Source organism: Chiloscyllium punctatum, chromosome 7 (assembly GCF_047496795.1).
Source record: "Chiloscyllium punctatum isolate Juve2018m chromosome 7, sChiPun1.3, whole genome shotgun sequence".
NCBI classification, from domain to species: domain Eukaryota; kingdom Metazoa; phylum Chordata; class Chondrichthyes; order Orectolobiformes; family Hemiscylliidae; genus Chiloscyllium; species Chiloscyllium punctatum.
In genome coordinates, this window is record NC_092745.1 from 121,226,352 (window position 1) to 121,248,359 (window position 22,008).

The 22,008-nt window shown below is 42.4% G+C and overlaps 1 pseudogene; it reads right to left on the reverse strand.

Annotated features, from left to right (window-relative positions):
• Nucleotides 1-4,153: 4,153 nt before the first annotated feature.
• LOC140480100 (calcium-activated chloride channel regulator 3A-1-like) overlaps nucleotides 4,154-22,008 on the reverse strand; it is a 58,841-nt pseudogene continuing 40,986 nt past the window's right edge.

The following is a 22,008-nucleotide window of genomic DNA, read 5'->3' on the forward strand; positions in this document are numbered from 1 at the left end:
TCCATATACACCACATCCACTGCTCAACCTTCATTAACTTGTTTCATCACATCCTCAAAGAACTCAATAAGGCTTGTGAGGCATGACCTGTCTCACACAAAGCCATGTATATCGATCCCTCAAAGTTGCTACCCATGTTAATTGGGTTGTTTAGAAGGAATATGGCGTTTTGTCTTTCATTAACAGGGTGACTGAGTTTAAAAGCTGTGAGGTTTTGCTGCAGCTTTATAAAACACTACTTAGACCACACTTGTAATATTGTGTCCAGTTCTGAGCGCCTCATTACAGGAAGGATGCAGATGCTTTTGAGAGGGTTCAGAGGAGATTTACCAAGAAACTGCCTGACTTGGAGGGCTTATTTTAGGAAGAGAGGTTGAGAGAGCTAGGCCTTTTCACGTTGGAGAGAAGACGGAAGAGAGGTGACTTGATAGAGATGTCCAAAGTAATGAGAAGCATAGATAGAGTAGATAGCCAGAGACTGTTCCCCAGCGCAGAAATGGCTGTCACAAGGGATGATAATTTTTAAGTAATCGGAAGAAGATATAGGGAAGATGTCAGAAGTAGGTTCTTTACACAGAGAGTGGTGGGTGCATGGAATGCACTGCCAGCGGTGGTAGTAGAATCAGCAACAGGAGGGACATTTAAGTGACTGCTGCACAAGCAGAACGACGGCAGTAAAATGAGGGGTGCGAAGGTTAAGATGATATCAGATTATGATAAATGATTGGCATAACATTGTGGCTGAAGGGCCTGTACTGTGCTGTACTGTTCTATGTTCTAGTTAAAATGAAAGATAAATGATAAGTTGTGGATGTAGCATGTTTGGATTTTAAGAATGCATTTGACAATTACACCATAAGATCATAAGATTTACAATTTACCACATGTTAAGCTATTTAGTAAAAGAGAGCCCATGGTGTTGGAGATAGTACATTAGCATGGATCGAGGGTTTGTTTGAAAAGAAAGAGTTAGCATCAGTGGTATATTTTCAGGTTGGCAACCTGTAATGAGTGGTGTGCTACAAGAGTCTGTGTTGTTGCCACAATGATTCACAATAGATATTGATGATCTGGATGAGGAAGGTGAATGTACTACCACCCAGTTTGTGACTGACACAAAAGTATAGGTAGGAAGGTATGACAGAGAGTCTGCAGAGTGATACAGTCAGGTTAAGTGAATGGACAAAAACTGAGTGCATAAAGTGGGAAAATGTGCACTTTGGCAGGAAGGATAGTGGAGTTAAATATTCTTAAAATGAAGAGAGACTGCAGATAGCCTCAGAACAGAGGGATTTGAAATCTTCATCCATGAAGCACAAAAGGCTCACATCCAAGTTGAGAAAGTAAAGGGGACACAAATAGAAAGTTAGCCTTTATCTCAAAGGAAATAGAGTATAAAGTCTCTAATTGCCAACTTCTGAAGTTCAAACGCCTTCTGCTTCTCTTTCTACTACTTGGGCCTTTGTTTCCTCTTTTTCCTCTGTTTTTAAATGCAATTAAAACTGTTTTGTTTCCTTACCTCTTTCTTTTTGTTCTGTCAGGGCTATTCTTCCCTTTGCTTTGCCTCTAATTCAAGCTGTTTTATTTGCAACTGAATTTTGGCCATTTCCAAAGATTCTGCTGGCATTTCCGCAAATTCTAAGTGTCGAGCTATTGGTGCAATTCCCTCCAATATTCGCACGGACTGGGGCAACCCGAACTCCAGCTTGTTTGCCAATTCCAATAGCTTTGCCTTGCTCACTTTGTGTAAAACCCCCAATTATAAACCAGTTAGTCTGACCTCAGTGGTGGGAAAGATGCTGGAGTCTATTATAAAGAATGAAATTACGACACATCTGGATAGTAGTAACAGGTTGGTCAGAGTCAACATGGATTTATGAAGGGGAAATCATGCTTGACTAATCTTCTGGAATTTTTTGAGGGTGTGATTCTGAAGATGGATGAGGGACATCCAGTAGATGTAGTGTACCTGGACTTTCAGAAAGCTTTTGATAAAGTCCCACATAGGATGTTAGTGAGCAAAGTTAGGGCGCATGGTATTGGGGGCAAAGTACTAACTTGGATTGAAAGTTGGTTCGCTGATAGGAAACAAAGAGTTCCATTTCGGAATGGCAGGCAGTGACCAGTGGGGTACCGCAGGGATCAGTGCTGGGACCGCAGCTTTTTACAATATATGTTAATGATATAGAAGATGGTATTAGTAATAACATTAGCAAATTTGCTGATGATACTAAGCTGGGTGGCAGGGTGAAATGTGAGGAGGATGTTAGGAGATTACAGGGTGACCTGGACAGGTTAGGTGAGTGAGCAGGTGCATGGCAGATGCAGTTTAATGTGGATAAATGTATGGTTATCCACTTTGGTGGCAAGAACAGGAAGGCAGATTACTACCTAAATGGAATCAATTTAGGTAAAGGGGCAGTACAAAGAGATCTGGGTGTTCTTGTACACCAGTCAATGAAGGTAAGCATGCAGGTAGAGCAGGTAGTGAAGAAGGCTAATAGCATGCTGGCCTTCATAACAAGAGGGATTGAGTATAGAAGCAAAGAGGTTCTTCTGCAGTTGTACAGGGCCCTGGTGAGACCACACCTGGAGTACTGTGTATAGTTCTGGTCTCCAAGTTTGAGGAAAGACGTTCTGGCTATTGAGGGAGTGCAGCGTAGGTTCACCAGGTCAATTCCTGGAATGGCGGGACTACCTTACGCTGAAAGACTGGAGCGACTGGGCGTGTATACCCTTGAGTTTAGAAGACTAAGAGGGGATGTGATTGAGACATATAAGATTATTAAAGGATTGGACACTCTGGAGGCAGGAAACATGTTTCCGCTGATCGATGAGTGCCAAACCAGAGTACACAGCTTAAAAATACGGGATAGACGATTTAGGACAGAGATGAGGAGAAGCTTCTTCACCCAGAGAGTGGTGGGTGTGTGGAATGCTCTGCCCCAGAGGGCAGTGGAGGCCCAGTCTCTGGATTCATTTAAGAAAGAGTTGGATAGAACTCTCAAGGATAGTGGAATCAAGGGTTATGGAGATAAGGCAGGAAGAGGATACTGATTAAGGATGATCAGCCATGATCATATTGAATGGTGGTGCAGGCTCGAAGGGCAGAATGGCCTACTCCTACACCTATTGTCTATTGTCTATTGTCTATAACTTTGTTCCACCTCCAGAAAACTCTTAGCAAATGAAAAAGCCATTACTACAAAAGGCACTCCTTGTTTCAATCCGCCGAATCAATACCTTAAAATCACTGACAATAACTATTTGCAGCCTTTTGAGTCCAATAATCCTAAACCTGACTTGGAAATTATAGATTTCAATCATGACAACAGTCCCCAGTTTATGATACATCAGACCAGACTCCCTCAAAAATATTTTAAGAAGATAAACTAGACTCTCAACCTTTTCTTATTGTAAAGGCAAATGTCAAGTGTCTTAAATGCAATATGACTGGTCAAACTACCTGACATTAAGCAATTATAAACACTGTAGTTAAAATATAACCAAAGAAAGGGGAATTTAGAATAACTTAACTCTTTTGGAAACTGAGCAGAATAATAGACACAGTAACTAATTAACTAATTAACTGTTCCAATATAGTAACACCAAATAAACAGACCCCTTAGCAAAAAAGAAAATTCAGACAAATTCTCACATCCATTTCTCTACTCCAGGAGGAAAAATATTATGAGAACATTCAGGGAGAGTAACAGCCAAGAGACATTCACTGAAGCTTCCAATTCTTTTGAGATCCCAATATCTTCTGATGTTACTGACAAAACCAAATTCCAGACATCTGGGTCTGTGAGAGCTGGCTATAAATATTCAAGCTGCTGTTTTTTAGAAACACACCAAGGCCTTCCAATCTGTTTACTCAGTCTTCAGTCGCAAATTTGGTACCTTTATCCTACAAGCTCATTTCAAAACAAAAACAGAAAAAAAAACCTCTTAAAGTGACAGCATTGTCACATGTGTGAGTGTGTATAAGGTTGAAAATGGGTTGCTGGAAAAGCACAGCAGGTCAGGCAGCATCCAAGGAGCAGGAGAATCGACGTTTCGGGCATAAGCCCTTCTTCAGGAAACGTTGATTCTCCTGCTCCTTGGATGCTGCCTGACCTGCTGCGCTTTTCCAGCAACACATTTTCAGCTCTGATCTCCAGCATCTGCAGTCCTCACTTTCTCCTGTGTATAAGGTTGGGTGTGTTATGATGGCAGTTCAGATGATGTGAGAAATAAACGGTCATCTGTTCTTTTGATTTAATCTAACAAGGTTTCGTGCATGTGCTTTGAAGTTACAAAGTGATGAAACACGGTATCTCTGAAGCTGCAATCAGCCAAGAAATTAGAAAAGAGAGAAATTCTCCCACACCTCTCCCCATCTGTGACACTAAACATAATTATTCCGCAGGACCATATAGAGGTTTATAAAATCATGAGGGGCATGGATAGGATGAATAGACAAAGTCTTTTCCCTGGGATGGGGGAGTCCAGAACTAGAGGGTATAGGTTTAGGGGGAGAGGGGAAAGATATAAAAGAGACCTAAGGGGCAACTTTTTCACTCAGAGGGTGATACGTGTATGGAATGAGCTGCTAGAAGAAGTGGTGGAGGCTGGTACAATTGCAACATGTAAAAGTCATCTGGATGGGTATATGAATAGGAAGGGTTTGGAGGGATATGGGATAGGTGCTGACAGGTGGGACTAGATTGGGTTGGGACATCTGGTTGGCATGGACGAGTTGGACCGAAGAGTCTGTTTCCGTGCTGTACATCTCTATGACGCTATGACTCTATGACTCTAAGTTGCAATCAGCCAAGAGGTGAGAAAAGGGAGAAATTCTCCCACATCTCTCTCCATCTCGAACACTAAACATAATTATTTCACAGGACTCCTATCATTCCCAAATTCCTAACTCATCCACAATAGCTCCACCTTTGCTGTCAGGTCATCAGTGATGTTTAACCTTGTTTTCTGGCTCAGCCAATCAGAATCCCTTTCTTGCTGCTCTTCTCTTTTCTTCCCTTATACATTTCCTCACTATCTCACCAACTGGACGGTCAACCAGCTAAGCAAGAAACAAAAAATTGTGGAATTCTGAAACAGAAAGAGGAATTGCTGGAGAACCTCAGCAGGTCTGGCAGCATCTGTGGAGTGAGAAAAACAGAGTTAATGTTTCAGGTCCAGCGACACTTCTTCAGATTCTGAAACGCAAGTTCTGTTTCTGTCTCCACAGATGCTGCCAGATCTGCTGAAGTTCTCCAACAATTCCTGTTTTAGTGTCAATCATCTAATCCCTCCATTCATGGTTGAACTTCCCTTTTGATGTATATTTCCATTTGAGATCCTTGTTGATATTCTTATATTAAAGGAGCCAATTGGATGTATGTTGTTGATGATAGTAGTGTGGAAGTTGAATGGTATTGTTGTTTTCAGAAAACTTTCTCTGTGAGAATCGACTTCAAATAGTAATGTTGCCCCAGGGCCATTTTTCATGAATTTCTAATTAATGGTGTCAGCCTCTCCAGGAAAATACCATTCTGATTACACGATATATTTTTTAAAGCAAAAGAGCAGAATAATATTTCTTCAAATCAATTAGACAGAATGGAAGAGCACTCAGAAGTTCCAAAAAATATGATACAAAGATGAGTGAGAACCAAAGCTTATGTCCCCTGGGCTGTGTCTGTCATACCTTTTCAGTTTAAACAAAGAAACACAGAAAATAGAAGCAGGAGTTGACCATTCGTTCCTTCCAGCGTACTCCACTGTTCAATGTGATCATGGCAAAACATCAAACTTAGTACCTGGTTCCCGCTTTCTCTCCATACCCTTTAGCCATGAGAACTGTTTCCAACTCCTTGGAAACATTCAATGTTTTGGTCAAAACTGCTTTCTTTGGCAGAGAGTTCCACAGGCTAACCATGCTCTGGGTGAAGGAATTTCTCTTTATTCTAGTCCTAAATGGCCTACTTTGTGGGTGGCACAGTGGCTCAATGGTTAGCACTGCTGCCTCACAGCGCCAGAGTCCCGGGTTCAATTTCCGCCTCAGGCGACTAACTGTGTGGAGTTTGCACATTCTCCCCGTGTCTGCGTGGGTTTACTTCGGGTGCTTTGGTTTCCTCCCATAGTCTAAACAAATGTGCAGGTTAGGTGAATTGGCCATGTAAGGTGAAGGGATAAATGTAGGGGAATGGTTCCGGGTGGGTTGTGCTTCAGTGCGTTGGTGATGACTTGTTGGGCCAAAGGGCCTGTTTCCACACTGTAAGTAATCTAATCTACTCTGTATCTCTGGACTGTGACCCTGGTTCTGGACTCCCTAGACATCAGGAACATCCTTCCTGCATTTATCTATTCAGCTTCCTACCTCTTCCAAGCCAATAATGAGGAAAGGTGCACCACAACATTGGTCGAAAAGCTGTGAAATCCCTGGAAAATAGCATGAATATTGGAAATATACCATGGACATTCATGGACTACAACCTCTCAGCGTGAAATCTTTATAACATACAGTGTAGTCTGATTGAGTGTTTGAATAATTAGACCAATTAATTGAATGCTACCTACTCATTCCTCCAGCAAGGATGTTAAACTAGTGCAAAAGTTCTACTTATGCATTTTTTCTGAACCAGATAATTGACAATCCCAATGACCAAACACACCAGAATTGCAACAACAATCGCAATCCAAATCACCTTCCATACACTACTGCCTTTTGGGTGCTCAACCAGAGGTACAGGTACAAAGACATAAACCTTGGCCACATTAGACATTTCAGATGACTGTTCCTGTTTATCGTAGGCGCAGAGAGCGAAGTAGAGCGTTGTCCCATTTTGCAGTTCCGTGTTTTCGGGAACAAATGTGAATGTTTCCCTTGAGCCAAATGGACGTGGATTCAAGTTGGTGAGGTTAACCAGGGCAGCTGCTGTGAAGTTGTCCCGTAGCTGGAGGAGGTGGTCACTCATTCTCATCTCATAGCGGGATGCTGTGAAAAGGAGAAATGAAAGAAGAGAGAAAAGAAATGAATGTGTTCCCATTTAAACTGAACAATGGTGACTTTCTAAACCGAGGTAAAGGGTGGAACCTGGAGGAAACAATGGGATCTTGGTTTGTGGCAGGAGAGCAGAGCAACCCATGCTTCATCTCATTTTGGAAAAGTGCACCACATCTTATGCCAGTCAGGCACTGGGCAGGCCTGTCATGAACCAGAATTGGGGTTTTTTTTTGGGGGGGAAAGGTTTTGTGCGCTGCAAAAAACCCACCTTCTGAGAGCTGCTGGCCAATTCATCCATGTTCCTCAGTGATAGTTGGGAACCATTAGCTGCTGCTGGCACTGCATACACCTGAGGGCCAATGAAGGACCCAGGTAAGTGATGGCAGGAAGTAGGTTACTGGATGTTGGGTTGTTGGGCGGGGGAGCTGGAAAGATTGAACTCAAGCTGAGGGATTGAGGGGTGCAATGGGAAGGGTGGCTGCCAGTGGGCAGCACTCCCCCTCCCATCATAAACCCTTAATGCAGGTCCATTTCAGTATCGTTGAAATAGGAAACCCCTCTAGAAAACTCCAAGCCAATACGCCAGGCTTTGCTTCTTGTGCCCTCTGCAATGGGGTCCCTCCCCCACCACTAAGTTAATATGAGCAACAGCAGAATGTAGTTGTAAGTGGGTATTGCCCATTTAAGCGGTTCAAACAGTGGAATACCATCATTGTGGAGCTTTACCATTCATGGGAAAACAGCGCATTGTTACATTAAAACACAAACATCACAATTTATTGATTAAAGTAAAACCCAATCAATGAGTCATCATAGAATCCCGACAGTGCAGAAACAGGCCCTTCAGCCCAGCCCATACTGACCCTTCGAAAAGTATCCCACCCAGATCAATTCCTTTACATTTCCCACTGACTAATGCACCTAACCGACCCTGAACACTATGGGCAATTTAGCAAGGCCAATTCATCTTTGGATTGTGGGAGGAAACCAGAGCACCCAGACGAAACCCACATAGATACAAGGAGAATATGCAAACTCCACACAGACACTCGCCCAAGGCTGGAATCGAACCCAGGTCCTTAGCAATGTAAAGTAGCAGTGCTCACGACTAAGCCACCATGCTATGTCTAAATTCACCATCTTACTGTGACCTGACATGGTTCCTCTCTTCCTCTGGTGGGTGCATTTTGTCTGTATAGGATATCTCCACTGTTCATCAGCATTCACCAACAATCTATTTAATTCAGTCCCACAAAGGAAATATCCATATAAGTAGCCAATGTTTAGCAACAATTACCTGCTCCCTCATCATAGTCCTCTCCTGGTGCAGTCCATTCCAACACAACTTTATTTTGAGCTAATGTTGCTTGTAGGTCTGTGATTTTACACGGTGGAGTGTCAACATTGAGGGTCCCTTCAGCAACTGAAATAGCTCCTCCTGACTTGACCCTGTTGAAATCTCCTATGTCAGCCTCAAGATCATCCAAATTGACTGAAGGTCTTGGTGGATTTATTTTAATTTTGCCTACATGATGAGGAAGACACATATCTTAATTAGACCAAAACCACACAGACATAATGAGCATAACTGTTTCATCTTGATCTGTGGGACTTGCCTCCAATTTCCCACAGGACATGTTTCTGGCCTTGGCTATCTGGTGTGAGGGAATAGGTGGGCAGAACCTCATACAAACACAGAGAATGTGGGAGATACACAGGAACTCTTGCAGTATCTGTGGAGAGAGAAACAGAATTAATGTTTCGAGTCTGATATCAGACATGAAACATAACTCTTTTTCTGTCTCCACAGATATGACCAGACCGGTTGTATTTCACCTGCACTTTAGCTTTTAATTCCAAAGCTTCTCAGTGAAGAAAATTTGCTTCAACCTTTTCCTAAATGGCCAATAACCCATCCTGAGCTAATGATCTGTACTTGTAGATTCTCTGACCAGGGGAATCATCTCCCCTGCACCAACACCATCAAGCAGCATGATCTGATGTGTAGTTATCCCCCGAACAATTAAGCCGACATTTCTCTTTCCAGAGCAGCTTCCTGACCTGCAGCATGGTTCTGGTATTTTCTGGTTTTATTTCTGCCTCTTGTTTCAATTTGAATTTCTCCTCTTTGAGTTAGTTTTTCCTTGTTCAAACTGTTGTTTCACTCTGCCCATAAATTTGTTCTTTTTATCATCTTGTTTTATTCTGAGTCTCTTGCCAAACAGTTTTGTTCAAACTCTCTTCTCTCCTCTGGCTTTGGTCTGAAATTTAGTAATGATTAATGTTTTGCTGGTTTGGCCTAAAGGTGTGACCACCTCCTTGGAAAAGGAACAAACACATGAATGTCATGCATTGTTCTGTGGGGAAAATGCAACATGAGAAAAAGGTTTTTATAATGCAGTAAATGTTAGGTGGATTGTATTGTTTGAGAACCTATAAACAAATATGGCACCTAAGATGTTGTAATGAAAGGTGTGTAATTTATATATATATATATTCTACATATGTATATACACATATGTAATAACTTCAATACTTGTTTGCTTTGACAGAACTTGAGTAATGGGAAAAAGGCAAAATTGAATATAAGCATAGGCAAGTTAGGCTCCAGCTTCATAGAAGTTTAGTCAGGCTGCCCTTGGAATTTGTTTTGATTCGGAGATGCCGGTGTTGGACTGGGGTGTACAAAGTTAAAAATCACACAACACCAGGTTATAGTCCAACAGGTTTAATTGGAAGCACTAGCTTTCGGAGCACTGCTCCTTCAGTGCCTGATGAAGGAGTAGTGCTTCCAATTAAACCTGTTGGACTATAACCTGGTGTTGTGTGATTTTTAACTTGGAATTTGTGTACTGGAAGGATGTGGATGTTTTAGAGAGCGGAGAGAAAAGGTTTACTAGGATTGGTAGAGATGTCGCCATGGAAAATATATTCATTAATATTGATTGACAGGTTACAGCCACTTCTGTTAAATTGTTAACCAAGTGGGTTGTTTCTAATTGGTCAGGCCCTGAGAAGTTAACCAATGACCGGCTGTCACCTACTTGTTGAGTTGCAGTAGGAACAGAGTGTGTACATATAATTTCTGTCTGCCAAGGGCCTGGTGTGTTATTACAAGGAATTTCCAGCCCACACAAGGGCACCACTCTGCGAGCCTGACAGATGACCTTAAACCGGTTGTCGGCATAATTCCTCACACTCTTATCCAGCAAATGTAGTCCAAACTTACATCTAATGTCAGATACTGTCTTTTTGGTTTGATGTCAGTATGTATTTGTTAGTGAACACCATTCGTGTTATTACTGCACAGTAAGAAAGTGAAACAGGTAGCTTTGCTTCTTGCTCAAATCTTTGAGATTGGACGACAATTGCTGGATAATCCTGAATGTGCCCGAAATTTTATTGACAATGGATTTAAGGCAGTCAGCTAAACCAAAGCAAAGATCAATGAAGCCAGATTTCATTCTGGGATCTGACTTGTCATGTGGGCCCATAAGCTGCAATAGAGCTAGGGTTAGGTCAGTTAGTTTTAATTTAAAACTGTAATGTATAAAGAGCTTACAATGATGCCTGTCCAATGGCCAACACATAATTATCAAATGGAATAAACTAGATGGCATTATGAAATCATTTTCCATTGAGTTAGAGTTACTGATGGGAATTTGAGGAGGCAACAGTGATTTCAACTATTGGTATCAGCATGTGTGACCCCAGTGCCACATCCTTTCAAGAATACTCAATGTATCTTGCATAAACTGGGCATTTACCAAGTCAGCCTTGGTCCAGGATGAAGGACCCTGAGAAGGGTGGGATGTGAGCATGGAGCTGCCAGCCAATCAGAGCGGAGTCGCTCCTCTTGATTCAGGAGTGGCTGTAGCTAGGTGGTAGCTGTTGCCAGTATGACATATAAACGAGGCTTTGAATAAACAATGAACCTAGGAATATAGGTGAATGATAGTGGAAAAGGAGGAAGGACGGTAACGGGGTGAGGAGAGTTGGCAGAAAGTGGAGAAAGATTGGCTGTCAGCAGCCTACCCCCTTCCTAACCTTTGGCGCCTTGTTCAGGGGTTGAGAGAGTTTGAAAGAGGGCCTGTCCCCAGATGCTGCAAGTAAACCCATGAGGGTATGCATGGTGGCTTCCCCACGTGGTGGGTATTCTTTTCACCTTTCTGTTTAACACCAATGGTGGTGGGACATTGCCCTTGAGTGAACATCAAGGCCTCAAGAGCACCATTGAAATGCCATCCTGCCATGGATTTAACAGGCTGGAGGTGAGAAGGTGGTGGCAGAAAGTGCACCTGGGGGAAGGCACAAGATTTTGACCATTGCGTTAAAACACAATAAAGAATAACATGCAACAGTAGAAGGCAATCTTTTATCACAGTAAGGAAGGGGTCAGTAAACTCATTCGTGTTTACATTTCCCATCCCCCATTGCCCAACACCATTATTTAGCTTTTCATGGACTGTAAAGGCTGGGAGAATCTTCTACAGTGAATATTGTGAAAGTTTAGGCATTATGTGAAGTACCATTCCAGCCACAGTAGGAATAGAAACAGATAGCACCCAAAGGATATGGAGAGCTCACAACTCAGTGGTTTACCACACCATAAAACCATACACCATTGCCAAGGCAAGCCTGTACATGAGAGTCATTGTGTCCTACAGCACGGAGACAGGCTCTTTGGCCCAAACTGGTCTATGACAATCAAAATGTCCATCCACGCCAACCCTGCACTTGGTACATATTCTTCTAAACCTTTCTTATTCATGTATTTGTCCAAATGCCTTTTAAATGTTGTTAATGTACCTGCCTCAACCACTTCTGCTGGCAGCTTATTGCATATGTGTATCACCCTCTGGGTAAAAACTTTGCCCCACAGGTTCCCTTTTAATTCATCACCTCTAAATTTAAACTGATGCCCTCTCGTGCTCGATTCCTCAAACCTGAGAAATAAACTGAGGGCATTCACCCTAACTATGCCTCTCATGATCTTATACATGTCCATAAGAGCCCCCGTCAGTCTCCTACATTTTAAAGAAAAAAAGTCCAACTTCTCCAGCCTCTCCCTATACCTCAGACTGTTAAGTTCTGGTAACATCCTTGTAAATTTCTTCAGCAGTCTTTGCAGTTTAATAACATCCTTCCTCGAACAAGGTGATCAAAACTGAACACCATACCCCAAGTGCAGCCTCAACAGCATCCTGTACAGCTGCAACTTCCCAAAGTCTATATTCAGTGCCCTCACCGATGAAGACCAGTGTGCCAAAAGACTTCTTCACTACCCTGTCTACCTGTGACTCCTCTTTCAGATGACGTGTGCCTGAATTCCAAGATCCCCCTGTTCCACTACACTCTTTAAGGCCCTACCATTCACCATGAAACTCCTACCTTGATTTGACTTACCCAAACGCAAGACTTCACACTTATATACATTGAACACCATTTGCATTTTCTCATCCCACTTCCTCCGATGATCAAGGTCCTGCTGCAGTATCTGGTACCCTTCCTTACTGTACACAATACTTCCTGTTTTAGTGTCATCTGCAAACTTACTAATCATTCCTTGGACATTCTAATCCAGATCACTGATGTAGATAACAATCAACAATGGGCCCAGTACTGACCCCTGAGGCACTCGACTAATCCCAGGCCTCAAGTCTGACAAGCACCCTTTCACAATTCCCTCTGCTTCCTACCATCAAGCCAGTTGTGTATCCAATTTGGTGATTCCCCTGGATTCCATGCGATCTAACCTTCCAAAGCAGCCTATCATGTGGAACCTTATCAAAGGCCTTACTGAAATCCATGTAGACTACATCTACTGCCCTGCCCTCATCAACCTTCTTAGTCACTTCATCAAAGAGCTCTAACAAATTTGTGAGGCATGATCTCACACACATGTTGATGAATCAAACCCTGTCTTTCCAAATGCAGGTATATCTTATCTCTCAGAACCTTCTCAAGTAACTTACCCATCACAAATGTTAAGCACACTGGTCTATAGTTCCCATGATTTTCTTTGCAGCTCTTCTTGAATAATAGCACTACCCTCCAGTCTTCTGGGAGCTCGCCCGTGGTTAATGGTGATGCGGAGAGGGGTAAGGTAGTTGACTTCAGAAAAAGTAACAGGAATGCAGAGTACTGGGCGAATGGTGAACTTCTTGGCAGTGTGGATGAACAGAGAGATCTCAGTGTCCTGGCGCATAAATCCCTGAAAGTTGCCACCCAGATTGATTGGGTTGTTAAGAAGGCACATGGTATTTATTGGGAGGGAGACTGAGTTTTGGAGCCGTGAGATCATGCTTCAGCTATACAAGACACTGGAAAGGCCGCACCTGGAGTATTGCGAGCAATTTTGGTCACCGCATTATAGGAAGGTTGTGGTTGCTTTGGAAATGGTTCAGAGGAGAATTACTCAGATATTGCCTGGTATGGAAGAAAAATCTTATGAGCAAACACTGAGGGAAGTGAGGCTGTTTTTGTTGGAGAGAAGAAGATTGAGAGGAGACTTAATTGAGATGGACAAATTAACCAGAGGGTTAGCTCAGGTGGATAGTGAGAGCCCTTTTCCTTGGATGGTGAAGGTGAACATAAGGGACACACCTTTACATTGAGGGGTGATAAATCTAGGACAGATATTAGGGGTAGTTTCTTCACTCAGAGAGTAGTAGAGGCGTGGAACGGCCTTCCTGCAACTGTAGTAGACTCACCGACGTTAAGGGTATTTAAATGGGCATTGGACATACATATGGATAATAATGGAATGGGGTAGGTTAGATAGGCATCAGATTATTTTCACAGGTTGGTGCAACATTGAGGACCAAAGGGCCTGTGCTGCGCTGTAACATTCTATGTTCTGTGTTAAAATTATCTGCCAGGGTCCCTGCAATTTCTTCTCTAGCCTGTTTCAGTGTTCTTGGATATATCTGATTAGATTAGATTACATTACAGTGTGGAAACAGGCCCTTCAGCCCAACAAGTCCACACCGACCCGCCGAAGTGCAACCCACCCATACCCCTACATTTACCCCTTACCTAACACTACAGGCAATTTAGCATGGCCAATCCACCTGACCTGCACATCTTTGGACTGTGGGAGGAAACCAGAGCACCTGGAGGAAACCCACGCAGATACGGGGAGAACATGCAAACTCCACACAGTCCGTCGCCTGAAGCAGGAATTGAACCCAGGACTCTGGCACTGTGAGGCAGCAGTGCTAACCACTGTGCCACCGTGCCATCCACATATCTGGTAAGGACCAGGAGACTTATCCATTTTCATACATTCTAATCCATCCAACTCCTCCTCCACTGTGATATGGGTTGTCCCCATGATATGACCACCAACTTACCCAAGTTCCCAAGTCTTCATGTCTTTCTCCATGGTAAACTCAGAGGAGAAATATTCATTGAGGACTTTGCCCATCTCCTGAGGTTCTACACATACTTGTCTACTTTGGTCTTCGGGGACCCGATTTTCTATCTAGTTACTATTTAGCCTTTTATTTGCTTAAATAACTTCTATGGATTCACCTTAATTTTCTCAGCCAAGGCTATCTCGTGTCCCCTTTTTGTCCTCCTCATTTCCTTCTTCAGTAAGCTCCTGGATCCCTTATTCACCTCCAGAGATTCCCTTGATCCCAGCTGCCTGTACCTGAGCCATAACTTCTCCTTTTTTCTGGTCAAAGCCTCAATATCTTTTGTCCTCCAGGGTTCCCTGTTCCTGTCAAACTTGCCTTTCACCCTCCCAGGAACATATCGACCTTAACCACAGCTATCTCAGTTTTAAAGGCCTCCCATATCCCGGAGATCCCTTTGCCTGGAAACAAACTACTTCAATCAACCCCTGTAAGCTCCTGTCTAATTCCATCAAAATTTGCCTTGCCTCAATTTAGAAATTGAAACTGTCGACCAATTTTGTTCCCCTCCATCACTATTTTAAAATTAATAGAACTATGGTCACTGGTCCCAAAGTACTCCCTCACTGTCACCTCAGTCACCTGTCCTGCCCTATTTTCCAAGAATAGGTCGAGTTTTGCCTCTTCCAAGTAGGACCCTCCATATACTGCCATAGGAAATGCACTTTCCTGAACACACTTAACAAATTCCAGCCCTTCCACATCCTAAGCGTTGTGGCAGTCCCAGTCTAGGTTGGGAAAATTAAAATTCTCTACTATGACAAGCCTATTCCTCCTGTAAGTCTCCCTGGTCTCTGCATATTTGTTCCTCCAATTCCCATTGACTATTTGGGGGCCTAGAGTACTACTGCAGTAACGTCACCACCCCCTTCTTATTTCTTAGCTCCACCCACAAAGCCTCACTGGATGATTCTTCAGTTATTTCATTTCTGATTCCTACTGATGCCAAATATTGTTTACCATTTTCTGTGTATCCCGGTATGTAAAAGGAATGTCCTCCTGTTTGGATTGCTGTCTTTGCCTTCCCTTCCTTTCCCTGCACACATACTTTAAAGTTGTATCTTCCAATTTCAGAATACTTGTAGAAATACTTTGTGTAAATACCATCATTCTTGAAAGCATCAGCACCTAAAGGCAAGGAAAGGGTAAGTAGCTGCAGACTGAGTGAAGCATGGAATAATTACACTGTATTTGGATTGGCACTGATATCACTGATGACAAGTGCAAAGTCAAATTGACCTGGGAATTCTAAGTTCAAATCCCAATCACTTTAATTGTTTTGTGAATCGTTACAAATGCAAAATATCTTTTGTTATATGATTTATTAATACAAATGAAGTTTTAGGAGTTAAAAATTGGTTTTGCACTGCTTCTCAGCATTCACGAGCTGCTCATTACAAGTCTGGTGTAGATAGGAAACACTTTAATCTCATGCTATGATATAGAGGAACCAGTATTGGACTGGGGTGGACAAAGTTAAAAATCACACTACAACAGGTTATAGTCCAATAGGTTTATTTGAAATCACTAGCTTTTGGAGCACAGCTCCACAACCACCTGATGAAGGAGCAGTGTTTCGAAAGCTAGTGCTTCCAAATAAACCTATTGGACTGTAACCTGGCCTTGTGTGATTTTTAACTTAATTTTATCCTGCCATCTGATGTACATAGTGGGAACTATGTGTCCCCTGCAGTACTGACTGCCACTGTGTTTAAGAGTGTATTGAGCAGGGAAAAGGTGCTGAAGCCAGCCTTCTGTGGTGGAGTTGCAAAGGAGGAGAGATACCATAGATCTTGAGGGAATGGGGCATCCTCAGACAGGAGTAGGAGCAAGTAGCCAAGAAGGTTAATGCCTATTGTCTGAATTTGAAGGAGGCAGTATTTTTTAATGTATTCACTCATGGGGATCACTGGGCCAGCATTTATTGCCTGCCCTGAGGTGCTATTGAGAAGGTGATGGTGAGCTGCCTTCTTGAATTGCTGGAGTCCATATACTGTAAATAGGCACACAATGCCTTTAGGGAGGAGTTTCCAGGATTTTAACCAGTGACAGTGAAGAAATGACGATATATTTCCAAGTGTGGAAGGTGCGTGGCTTGGAGTGAAACTCACAGATAGTTGTTTTTCCATGTTTTTGCTGCCCCATCCTTCTGGATGAAAGTGTTCATAGGTTTGGAAGGTGCTGTCTAAGGATCTCAGGTGAATTTCTGTGAAGCATCTTACAGATCATACACATTGCAGATACTGAGTGTTGGTGGATGAGGGAATGGATGTTTGTGCATGTGATGCCAATGAAGCCGGCAAGTGTCAAGTGTTATTCAACATAGAGAAGTATTGAATTATCAGTCCATTGGGTGGTTGGGGGGTGGAGGGAGAAGAGTGGAGCGGGGGATGATATGTAGTGAAGTGGCAAAGTATTGCTTGCCCATGTTTGACCTGAAGACATGAGAATTCATGGAGTCCAAAATCAGTGTAATCAAAGTCTATATTCCCTGCGAGCACTGCTTTCAGTGTCAGAACAGTCAACGGGCTTAATTTGTCATACGTTTTGTGTTCTGGACATTATACTGTAATTGGATACATGTACATATCAGGCACTGACAGTATGAATATACATTCTACTTTATAGAGTCACATCATCAGTCTTACCCAGGCCATCATCAGAAAGTTCCCGTTCAATTGTTGGGCCGGTGGGTTGTTCAATAATTACCGTCACGTTTGCAAACAGGACGGGTGAGAATCTCTGACTGACTTCTGCATAAATTGTCCTACCACCAACCAAATCTTTTTCACTTATGTGCACATTGACCATGACCGGGGGAACTTTTTCATCTGCTGCTCGGGATGTCATTACGACACTTATAACCTGTTCAATGCCAGGATTCAGGATGGCATAATTCCAAGTACCTGCCTGGGATAAAAATATTTATTTTCAACAGCTGGATAAATAAGAGCTTCTACAAATCCTTCTTTAGAATTTGGGTAATATTGAGCAGATGTAACGGGAGACCTTTTACAAATGCCCTCAGTGTCACTTATTGGGTGAGAGAGAAACGAATGGACATGGCACCCACTGTGATCAACACTGAGTTGTTTAACACAGCGAATAGGGGACAGAAAGGAACAGAAGTTCAATAAGTGAATAATGAAAACCATCATGGAGGGAGTTCAATGCAGGGAAGTATGAGATCATTCACTCAATCACCAAGAAAAATCGATCTAAATAATTGTGAGAATAGTAGCTGTGGGAATGATCTAGATGGATCACATTGTACTAATGGACAGCTACAAGAACGTTAGCTTTCATTTAGAGGGGCTGGAATATAATGGTGTGGATGTTATAATCCCAGCGGTGTAAAGCTCTGGGAATACTACATCTGCAGTATTACTTTCTCCCACCAGGAAAGATGGAATAGGTTCTGAAGAAGGGGCATTGGACTCTATTTCTCCCTCCACAGATGCTACCAAATCGTTTGGTTTTCCCAGCAATTACAGTTTTTATATATTTTATATATTGCACAGATTCTTTGTAATGGTCCTGCTGTGATGAGGATTAAATAAGGAGGAAATGTTTTTCATAAACTGAGATGGTTTTGCTTACACTATAGCCAATTTAGGGTGTTTTAATCAGAGTGTTTATGGTAATTACAGAATTTTATTGCTTCCATTTGGGAGCATCCAGACAAGATGAGGGAGCAGCTGTAGAGGTTGAAGTGAGGAAACACACAAGAACTAATTGAAATTTAGAAGTTTGATTTGCTGCTTCAATAAATTTTCAATACTGAGAACAATGAATATTGAAAGGCAAATATATCAACGCATATGGAACCAAACTGAGTACATTGATTTAAGGTACAAATCAGCCATGGTCTCACTGAATAACAGAAGTCATTTAAGGGACTGACTTGTCTTTCTTACATGACATTGAGGCACCATTGATCAAACTGTGTACACTCAGGAATATCAGAAATAAGAACATCAATCGTACCCTGTCATTTGACCAGATCATGGATGATCTTCTATCTCAATGCCATTGACCTGCACTATCTCCATATCTCTTCATGTCTTCAACATCTGGAAATCTATCAATCTGTCTTGAGGATACTCTCAAACACTTTTGAGTGTTTAATACTCTTTATTTGAAAGTGTGTCGGCAATATTGAGGTGAACTCAGGATTATCCTCGCTTATGATGCCTCCATGGATTCCCAAGGCTCTCAATGGCATTGAATGACCCTAATGCCCATGTCATCACCAATGCATTGGAAGCTGTACCATGCAGGAGTGACATATTGTAACATAGTGATGAATTGTAACATAGCCATTTTGTTTCATTCCATTTGTACTGTGTACTCAACCAGCAAATGGCAGAGATCGTGTCAAAGACTGCTTTGTATAATGGACTCTTGTTGAAATAGAGGATGGTTGATAGTAAACAAGCTGCTTTCTAATAACTCTCCTGGAAAACATGATTAAAAATGATACAATGCACACTGCAAAACATAAAAAAATCGAAGGAGACATTTTGATCCCTACCTGTACAGTGCCAGGAATGTTCAGACGTGCCGTACGTGTTGTACTATCAATCTTAAAGTCATTGTTGTTGTACATCCTTCCACTGGGGTCATATACAAAAATATCTGGTGTCTGCTTCTCCCATGTAATGACAAAAAAAGTATCATTCCCAACGGTCTTGTCGATGAAAACTGTTCTGTTCAACCAACTGTCGTCTTCAACCTTTGTTGCAGAACTTTCAAGCTGGGACCAAAGAAATGGATCTTTTGAATCTAACATTAAGTTAACACACGGGTATTGAGAAAGTCACTATCTGAGGAATAACACACCTGAATTGACTGTTGACTAATGTCACCATTTTCTGATACTATTGAAGAGAAGGCATCGCTTAATCCAGTTGCATACACATTATCAGTGGCTGCAAACTGTCGACCCCCTAGAGAATGGAGAGGGTAAGAAAGTTATAAACATGGATCAAATACATGGTCAATGGGCAATGCCAGTTGAGACCGAAATGAAGAAGGAGGCATCAGGGCTTTCTGCAATGTGACAGTAACTGCCCAATGTCAAATTGTTTGGAATAAAACTATTGAATATGTGAACATTGATTTTAATCCTGTCTGATTAGCAGGAGCAATGTGTGGTTGAGGGAAGAAGAATTAAAATGGCAGTGGTAGCCATTATGTTCCCATTACCTGCAATATTAACAGTTAGCTTGGAGAATCAAATCTGACTGACTAGAAATATGGACATGTCCGTAACTTTTATTATACATCAAAGTTGTGTGACATCACTTTAAATAAATAAATCGACTTGTCTAATTTCCTGTTAGCTGTACATGTGGTAGGTATCAGGAGTAAAATCCCACCAACTTCCTGTCGGAGTCTGCCCAGTAATTGGAATGCTCTCAACTGAAATTCCTTTGTCCAGTATTTTCACTGAGGGGCCACACAATTCATTTTAAACCTGTTAACCCTTCCACCACAATAAAAGTTGGGAGCAGAACTCAAAACAACAAGGCTTGTGGTTGTGTTCCTCTCCCAAGAATTCATGAGAAATTCTTTGTGTCCTTATTACCTGTCAGTGTTGACATCTGTTCCAGCTCTTTGGCTGCCTTTGGTCCTAATGCTATCGTGTGGATAACTGCACCACTTTGTTCCACTTCCGAGAAACAACTGCTTATCCCACTGTTCCTCCCCATCAGTCAGCAAAACAACTTCATCACCATTTGTAGCACCGTCGTCACCACCAAGTACCTGCAAAGCCGTTAAGTTATTGTCAACGTGGGAAAACTGAAAAGTAAAATGAGTTACTAAAGTTTGCTGAATGATTTCAGTTTCTACCTGAAAACCAGCCTGGACTCCTGTGCAGATATTTGTCCCTCCATTAGCTGTTGTAGGTAGCAATTGGACAAGTTGATGCCTCACACCTTCATTATCAATCATTTGCAAATGTGATGAGATAGTTGCAGCACTGTTAAAAGTGACGATTCCAACTTGTGATTTTGCTTCAATGATCTGAAGTAAGAATATCTCGGCTGCATGTCGGAGTCTGTTAATACGATTCTCCTGTTGAATTAAAAAAACACAATGTAATATGCAGCTCACTGCCATTTAGCTGATTTATTTATAAATTGCATTTAAGGTCATATTGATGAAAATTAATTTAAAACTCGTATTAAGTAGTCTGCTTTGTCCAAGATGGTTCAAGACAGGAAAATTGCAGATGCTGGATTCCAAAATAGACTGGTAGGAGGCTGGAAGAACACAGCAAGCCAGGCAGCATCAGGAGGTACAGAAGTTGACATTTTTTGTGTAATCCTTCTTCAGGATTTGGGGTTGGTGTGGGGGCTGATGCAGGTAAAGGGGGAGGCAGGGGTAGGGTGGCGAAGGCGAGATAAGTGAAGACAGGTAGAAGGTATGACCTGGTTGTTCAATGGGAGGTTTGATTCTGGTTGGTGGCAGGGAGCTGTGGCAGGGATGGGGAGCGGCAGGGAAGGGAATCAGGGAACAGGGAGGGAGATTATTTGAAATTGGAGAACTTAGTGTTGAGTCCTCTGGGCTATAGGGTGCACAGGCAGAAGATAAGGTGTTATTCCTTCAATAGGAGCTGTGGTTTGTTTTGGCAATGGAGGAGGCCAAGGATGGTCATGTTGGAAAGCAAGTGGTTAGGGAATTGAAATAGACCATGACTGGTTAGTCTGGTCAGCCAATGTGGACCCAGCAGCGATGCTCAGTGAGACATTCCCTCACTTAACATTGGGATTCCACGGGAGGTACAGTTAGTAAGTTTGCAGATGACACTAAAATTGGAGGTGTAGTGGACAGTGAAGAAGGTTACCTCAGATTACAGCATGATCTTGATCAGATGGGCCAATGGGCTGAGGAGAGGCAGATGGAGTTTAATTTAGACAAATGTGAGGTGCTGCATTTTGTATAAAATACAGGACTTATATATTTAATGGTCAGGTCCGAGGGATTGTTGCTGAACAAAGAGATCTTGGAGTGCAGGTTCATAGTTCATTGAAAGTACAGTTGTAAGTAGATAGGATTGTGATTTAGGCATTTGGTATGCTTTCCTTTATTTGTCAGATCATTGAGTATAGGAGTGGGAGGTCATGTTGTGGTTGTACAGGATGTTGGTTAGGCCATCAAGGATGTTCCCAGGGTTGGAGTATTTGAGCTGCAGGGAGAAGCTGAATAGGCTGGGGCTGTTTCCCCGGGGTGTTGGAGGCTGAGGAGTGACCTCATAGATGTTTATAAAATCATGAAGGGCTTGGATAGGGTAAATCGACAAAGTCTTTTCCCTGGGGTGGGGGAGTCCAGAACAAGAGGACATCGGTTTAAGGTGAGAGGGGAAAGATATAGAAGTAACCTAAGGGGTAACGTTTTTCATGCAGAGGGTGGTGTGTGTATGGAATGAGATGCCAGAGGCAGTGGTGGAAGCTGATACAACTGCAGCATTTAAAAGGTATCTGGATGGGTATATGAATAGGAAGCATTTGGAGGGATATGGGCCACGTGCTGGCAAATGGGACTCGATTAATTTGAGATATATGTCGACATAGACGAGTTAGACCG